The following is a 7,743-nucleotide window of genomic DNA, read 5'->3' as shown; positions in this document are numbered from 1 at the left end:
CCAGGCTCACCGCCATTGACCATGGTCCTTGTTCGTCCGTATGCAGCAAGACCTGTCGCCCCCCTGAAACTCCATCTCAGGTGACAGCCGTTACGTTGGCAATGGTTGCTCCTGCCGGAATTTTCCTGGTCTCGTCCAGAAGATTACACAGCCGAACCAACACCTTGCCGTCCCTTACTACCGCCAGGGTTCGGGCTAGGATGATTCCAGAGTCCATTCCGAGGTATCCATTGGGTTCCACCATCACTTCAAATCCCTCCAGGCATTGGTGAGTCCGCACCTCGAGGGGAAGGATTATTTCCTGGCGGGGAGGTAACTCTATCTGTTGCCGATGACCAGTCCGAATTGCTCCCAGGGATTCTTGCAGATGTCCAGCCTCACATATTCTCCCCACCTGCTGAAATGCTTGTTGCACCAGCATTTGGACACCCATTTCTTTCCAGTACTGCGGACCCCTTTCCTGGAACAAAAGATGATTGAGATCTTGGAGGACGTTCATGCCCACAATCACTGGTCCGTGACTCAAACCCAAGCTTCCCACGACCAGTATTCCTTTCTTCCCCACTGCCTGTCCACAGATCGAGATCTCCATCCACACCACTCCGACAACCGGAATAGGAAGGTTGTTGGCAGCCGTAAGGGTAACTCAGCTTTCCAACACAGAATCCTTCAAATGAGAATAATGTTCCAGGAAACAAGCCTCAGACATGGTGGTGACCTGCGAGCCAGTATCCAACAGGCATTTCTGCTCCTTTCCCCCAAGACACCCAACCACAACGGGACACTCACCCACAATATCGGCCGAATCCACTATAGTGGTTCCTCCTCCGCTCATCTCCCCCGCGGGTGGTCCCGCTACCGGGAGGGACTCTAGTTTAACGAAGGGTCTTGCCTAGGCTCACTACATTCCCGGGCAATGTGTCCAAACCTATTGCAGCGGTAGCAACGGGGACCCCTACCTTCCCTGGGACGAGCGCCCCCAACATTGGCTCGTGATTCCCTGGGCAGCCGGTGCGGCGCCCGATCTTCGGACCCACCCTGACCTCTCTGCCTATGAACCTCGTCTCGCAACTGGGAGATCTCTGCTTTCATTTCCAGAGTGACTTTGGCGAATGCCGCCTTAAGGTCTTGGACACAGGCTTCCATGGAGCTGGGTTCTCTGCTGGCCACAGCAGACACCGGTGCCAACCATTGTGGGGCCATGGCATAAGGTCCAAAATTGGCATTGCGATCCCTAGCGACCGCCTCCACTTGGACCTGACGGAAGGTCATCTTCTTGTCATTGGCAATCTTATCCAAAAGGATCTGTCGAATGGGGATACTCCGTAGGCCCAGCGCAAACTGATCCCTCAGCATCACGCTGGGGTTAACCAGGGACCCCAAACCTTCTGGGTCACGCCGCGTGATTTCGCTCAACATTTCCTGCAGTGCATTGGCAAACTGGGGTATAGACTCGTCCTCCCTCTGGAATTGGTTGAACAATTGCTGAAGCAGGGTTCCAGCAGAAGCAGTGTTACCATAGGCACCCTCGAGGATCGTGAGTACCTCTTCCAACATCTTCCGCTCCTCTTCTGGTACAAGGATCACGGACCGCCAGGCTTCTCCATCCAGCGTATTCAAGGCCAAGTGCAACTGCATTTCAGGGGGCACCCCATACAGCTGGATGATTCTCTTCTTCCAGTCTGCCAACGGCATATTCTGCCCATCGTACCGAGGGGTATTCGTCAATGCCGGTCCAAAATTGAATTTCGTCTCTGTTCCTGGAGGAGCGTTGTTTTCCGTGTCCGACATCCTGCCAACTACGCCAAAATGTAAGAGGGTGACGGCGGTGCGTGTAGTGCCTGCTGCCGTGCAGGTGTAGGTTCACCACTTACCAGGCGCCGCACTTTCTCACCTTCAGGTACCGGAACCTTCCACGGACCTGGAATTCTTCAGTCGGACCCGGACACGATGACCTAGGAGGAAGGAGATTGCTGAGTGCCGTCCTCCTGACTGTGGACCGAAACGCCCTCCGGAACCCAGAAAAATAACGCTTTCGAGCTAGGTGAGGGTCATCCCGGGCATACGCCTCAGAGCCCAAATTTCACCTATTGGCACTCTCGCACCAGGTGGAAATTCTACCTTGCACCGGCGTACAAGGCTCACCGGTCGCCCTGAAGGAAGGGAGACGGGTAGGGACAAACAGAAAGAACGCACAGACAGATGGTACTCACCGTCCTACGTCTTGTACTCCGATCTTCTCCACTTACAGGTCCCTGTAAGGAGGCAAAAGAGATAAACAGCCGTGCAGGGCCTCACTCTAACCTAGTGTGCATCCGCTACACTAGCTACATAAACAAAGCCCTCAAACTGGCTCAAGTGTGGGTGGTGCAACACAAACTATGCACAAACTCTAAAACAACATTTTGCCCTGCACGGTAACAACACACATAACATCATCATCAGAGTACAACATGAGACGGTACTGCTCCTTTATATCCCAACCTGCACTCTGGGGGTGGACGCCACACAGCCTTCCCACCTCCTATACCCTCTCTTCTGTGGGGCTCAGACCCAGCGAGCCTGCCTACCTATCCTCCTTGGGGTGGTCCAGGCTTAGTGCCCAGTGCCCCCTTTATTCACCTAAGGGGCACTTATCTACTGGGCCTAACGCCCCTAACTGTCCACAGGCCGGAGGCCTGACTTTGTCCCTCGGGCCTAGCACCCGCCTAACTTGCCACCCGTTGGGTGACCTGGGCCTAATGCCCTGGGTCACCTTCTATATATCCCTCGCGGCCGCCAACTGAAGTAGGGCCTAATGCCCCCTACTGTCCCCTCAGGCCTATTGCCTGTACTTGCCCCTCGGGTCTAATGCCCGCCTAACTGGTGCTGGAGAAGTAGCTTGGGCCTAATGCCCAAACCACCCACCCAAATGGTGACCCCCAAACCTTTAGCAGAGCCACGGGCCGGGGGGAACCCCGACTGCGTGTGGCCACGGGCCTGGAGGGCCCGACTAAAGATGCCCACAGGCCGGAAGGGCCTGACTGTGCCCACGGGCCGGGAGGGCCCGACTGATCGTCCACAGGCCGAAAGGGCCTGACTCTGCCCACGGGCCTAATGCCCGAATACCCGGTGGTCTAGGGAGGAATAACCCTACAAGAGGGTGGTGCAGGCCCAAGGCCTCTTACCCGGCTCGTCGGGAGAGGCTGCAGAGGGGAGCTTCGTCAGCTCTTTTGCTTCCCTCTCTCTGCAGCACTCTCAGCCGGACCTCCTCTGCTGGGCTCCTGGCTCCGCCTCTTCTGTCTTCTCCGTCCCGTCTGCTGTCTTCTTTCTTCTCCGCCGGTCCTTCAGCCTCCTCCGGCGCCGCCGCTCCTGGTCTTCTGCCGCCGTCTTCTGGAGCTCTTCTCTGCTCCGGCTCCGGCGTGAAACTGAGCTCCGCCGCCGCCCAGCGCCTGATATAAGCCGCTTGGTTGAGGCGGAGCTATGACGCGGCGGACTCCTATTGGTCTGCCGCGACGAGCACTGATTGGCCTGCCGCGGCGACTCCTCATTGGGCGCCAAGCCGTGAGCCGCGATTGGTTCGCGTCCGGCGCCCAGTTCAAATCCTGGGGCGCTGATTGGAGGAACTCGGATCCTCTCGGATCCGAGTTCCTCCGTACCCCGGCCTGATCGCTGTGCCGGGGTACGGAGGGGGTGCTCCATAGTGCATAAAAGTTTTATTTTGACAAGCAATAAAAAGCTGTGACTCCAGAGAGATAAAACTCGTACCAGAGAATAAAACACTGTGGGCTGGTTACCACAAGACATGAAATGTTACCCTCCAGGCAATACTCGTCCCGCAGAACAACGAGTCTCCAGGGGCAGACCACGTGAAACCGCCAGCCGCCAAGATGTTACACGGACCAGCCGCGTGTGCATACGGCTCCGGGCTGGATTACGCTGGTGCAGTAGGAGAATGCCAGAGGTGAGAGCAGAGAGTCCGTCGTGAGGTCACACCCTGAACGGTTTCGTCACAAAGACTTCGTCAGAGGGCGCCATTATGTAACCCACCTGTCACCATAATAAGAGATTTATGTAGCTGCATATATGTCTTATGAGATGGTGACAGGCGGGTTACATAATGGTGCATTTAAAGATTGGTTATTGTTCTAAATCTATTACTGTGGCCACCCGTGTGCACAATCTCTCTGATACATGTCCCATGCTTATTTCATGTGTATTTCATTCACAGTGCTGTCCTCAGGCCACGGTGGGGAGCCGGGGAGACTGTGCAGCTGCGGGCGCCCGGTTGCCAGGCAACGGAAGATGCGTTTCCATGGCACAGCCGGCGCTAGCAGACTGACGTCACCGGAAGCGACTGCTGTGGACAGGTGTAGTGCAGGAAGCTGACCGGACCCGGCTTCCCTCAGCGGCGGGGTTCATCTCGTATTTAGGTAAGAAAGTTTTATTAATGTTTGTTTGTCTTTCTGCACGGGGCTTTGAAAACGGTACCTGCGAGTACCGAAACGTCAGCCCACCACATGCTGTTATGTTGTTCTTCATAACTTAAAAAAAAATTCATCATTTGGAGTGCCGCAGTTTCCTTTTATTCTGCACAATGGCCCTCATTCCGAGTTGATCGGTCGCAAGGCGAATTTAGCAGAGTTACACACGCTAAGCCGCCGCCTACTGGGAGTGAATCTTAGCTTCTTAAAATTGCGACCGATGTATTCGCAATATTGCGATTACTAACTACTTAGCAGTTTCAGAGTAGCTCCAGACTTACTCTGCCTGTGCGATCAGTTCAGTGCTTGTCGTTCCTGGTTGACGTCACAAACACACCCAGCGTTCGCCCAGGCACTCCCACCGTTTCCCCGGCCACTCCTGCGTTTTTTCCGGAAACGGTAGCGTTTTCAGCCACACGCCCCTGAAACGCCGTGTTTCCGCCCAGTAACACCCATTTCCTGTCAATCACATTACGATCGCCGGAGCGAAGAAAAAGCCGTGAGTAAAAATACTTACTTCATAGTAAAGTTACTTGGCGCAGTCGCAGTGCGAACTTTGCGCATGCGTACTAAGCGGATTTTCACTGCGATGCGATGAAAAAGAACGAGCGAACAACTCGGAATGAGGGCCAATATCCGCACTGAAGGCACCCTCCAACAATTGATTTACAGCACCGAGTGCGGGTTCACCTACAAGCCATACAGTATATATATATATATATATATATATATATATAATTATCTCATTGTCATTTTCCTACCAGCTAGAACAATTGTTGATACACTTTTCATTTAAAGAAAATATATACTTCAAGAAATATATCCAGAGATTCACTCTCTTCTGTGCACACCTGAATTTATGTGATACCATGGGGGTCATTCCGAGTTGTTCGCTCGGTAAATTTCTTCGCATCGCAGCAATTTTCCGCTTAGTGCGCATGCGCAATGTTCGCACTGTGACTGCGCCAAGTAAATTTGCTATACAGTTAGGTATTTTACTCATGGCTTTTTCTTCGTTCAGGCAATCGGAGTGTGATTGACAGGAAGTGGGTGTTTCTGGGCGGAAACAGGCCGTTTTATGGGCGTGTGGGAAAAAACGCTACCGTTTCTGGGAAAAACGCGGGAGTTGCTGGAGAAACGGAGGAGTGTCTGGGCGAACGCTGGGTGTGTTTATGACGTCAAACCAGGAACGACAAGCACTGAACTGATCGCAGATGCCGAGTAAGGTTGAAGTTACTCAGAAACTGCTAAGAGGTGTGTAATCGCAATTTTGAGAATCTTTCGTTCGCAATTTTACTATGCTAAGATTCACTCCCAGTAGGCGGCGGCTTAGCGTGTGTAAAGCTGCTAAAAGCAGCTTGCGAGCGAACAACTCGGAATGAGGGCCCATGATCACAATCTCAATGATGATTATGTCAGTCTCAAAAGAAATCTCTGCACACCAGGCATTGTTGGAAAAGGTTCTCAAGTTTTATAGAAAGAAGTTTTAGTGCAAGCACAAGATCTCTTGCTCAATATTTTTTTTCTCACAATAGACAACCTGCACAACAAAGGCTACCCAATAAAGTTTGAGTATGTTTTTAAGGAAAGTCTAAAGTACTGTACTGTAGATAGAATTCTACTGAAAAAAGCTTTTGTGACATATTTTTACGCCTCAACTTTATACACAAGGGGGCTCATTTAGAGTCATATTACTTCTACATATAACTTTCTTGTGTCTCCTTATGCCTGCAGAGGCAGAGATGGTGGGCATGGATAAGAAAACAGTACAGACATGTTTATGTGATTTTGGCACAATTGGATGAGGACAAATCTGAAGGCATGATTTTTAGTATTTAAAATCATTAGTGATATAATGCCATGGCCCACTATATGTACTACTTAATTAATTTTTTCATTTGAGAAAATGTAGGAAAGAAGGTTGATTGTTAAAGGTAAAACAATAGATGTTATTTAATTTCACTTAATCTATGTTTTATTTAATATAAATTGCAATTTAATTTAAATTACATTTGTATATTGTATAAATGATTGTCTATGCTCAAAATTATGTAGTGGTATCACACTTGGGGGGTTATCCAGATTTGTTATCAAACAAAAAAAGCACACTAATGGGCAAAACCCTGTTGAACTGCATATGGGCCAGATGTAACATGTGCAGGGAGATTTAGATTTGGGTGGGTCATATTGTTTCTGTGCATGGTAAATACTGTCTGCTTTATTTTTATACTGCAATTTAGATTACAGTTTGAAACACCCCACCCAAATCTAAATCTCTGCACATGTTACATCTGTCCCACCTGCAGTGCAACATGGCTTTGCCCATTAGAGTGCTTGTTTGGTTTGATTAAAAAAAAAACTAAATAAGGCCCTTAATCAGGATTTGTTTCAGTAGTAAACAGTATACTAACTATATGAATCATGCTGGGCAGCATGTCGTGAAACAACATGCTGCATCGCAGTAAGATGAGCATGGCTACATCTGTACTGTGACAATGCAGGCCACACCCCACTGTGTATCTATAACATATAGTATAAGTACTGTGACTCCACATTGAGTGGAGAGTTTCGAAAAATGTTCAAGTGATTAAATAATACTATTAAAGTGTAGTTTTTGTACAAATTGAGTGTGTTCATCTATATGGACCATGGCAATCCAGCGAGAGAAGAGCATGAGCAGCAAGAAAATACTAGCACTGCAGTTGCTTCAACAAGTCATGATGATGATACTAGTCCTCCAACGTCATTTAAGCCAATGCTCAAAGGCCTAATGGGTCTAAGTCAGGGCATCTAAAATAAAAAATATAATGCTAAAAACACCTCTATTAAAGGGAAAGTTTAGAAAGTGCAGAAAACCATAAAATTGGTAACAATCCATTCTCCACACACAGTGACATAAAAAGACTGAGGCCTTGGCCTTTATTTATGAGTGGTGGTTCTGAAACTGTCAGTGAGGCATCTTCTTCTACCTCCCATAACAATGCAAGACCTTTTCACTCAGAGTCTAGAAGTGGTAAAAATAAAATAAAACCCACTAAAGCAATAGAAGAAGCTGTGTGTTCAGATCTATCATACTTCTCTAAGGAGAATCTAGGGGTGTCAACATAAGCAATGTGTGAGTCTGACATGTCTCACACTGTCCTCATAGAGAAGACTCTTTTGCCTCCTTTCACCATTTCTGCACCTTCTGCACATGCAAGGAACAGTACACGTAAAACTGGTGATGAAGGCATAATAGAAATTGTGGTTGCTTTTGTTGAAGTAGAACAGGATGAAGGGG

The sequence above is a fragment of the Pseudophryne corroboree genome, chromosome 4 (assembly GCF_028390025.1).
Source record: "Pseudophryne corroboree isolate aPseCor3 chromosome 4, aPseCor3.hap2, whole genome shotgun sequence".
NCBI lineage: Eukaryota > Metazoa > Chordata > Amphibia > Anura > Myobatrachidae > Pseudophryne > Pseudophryne corroboree.
Note: the sequence above shows the minus strand (reverse complement) of the source record.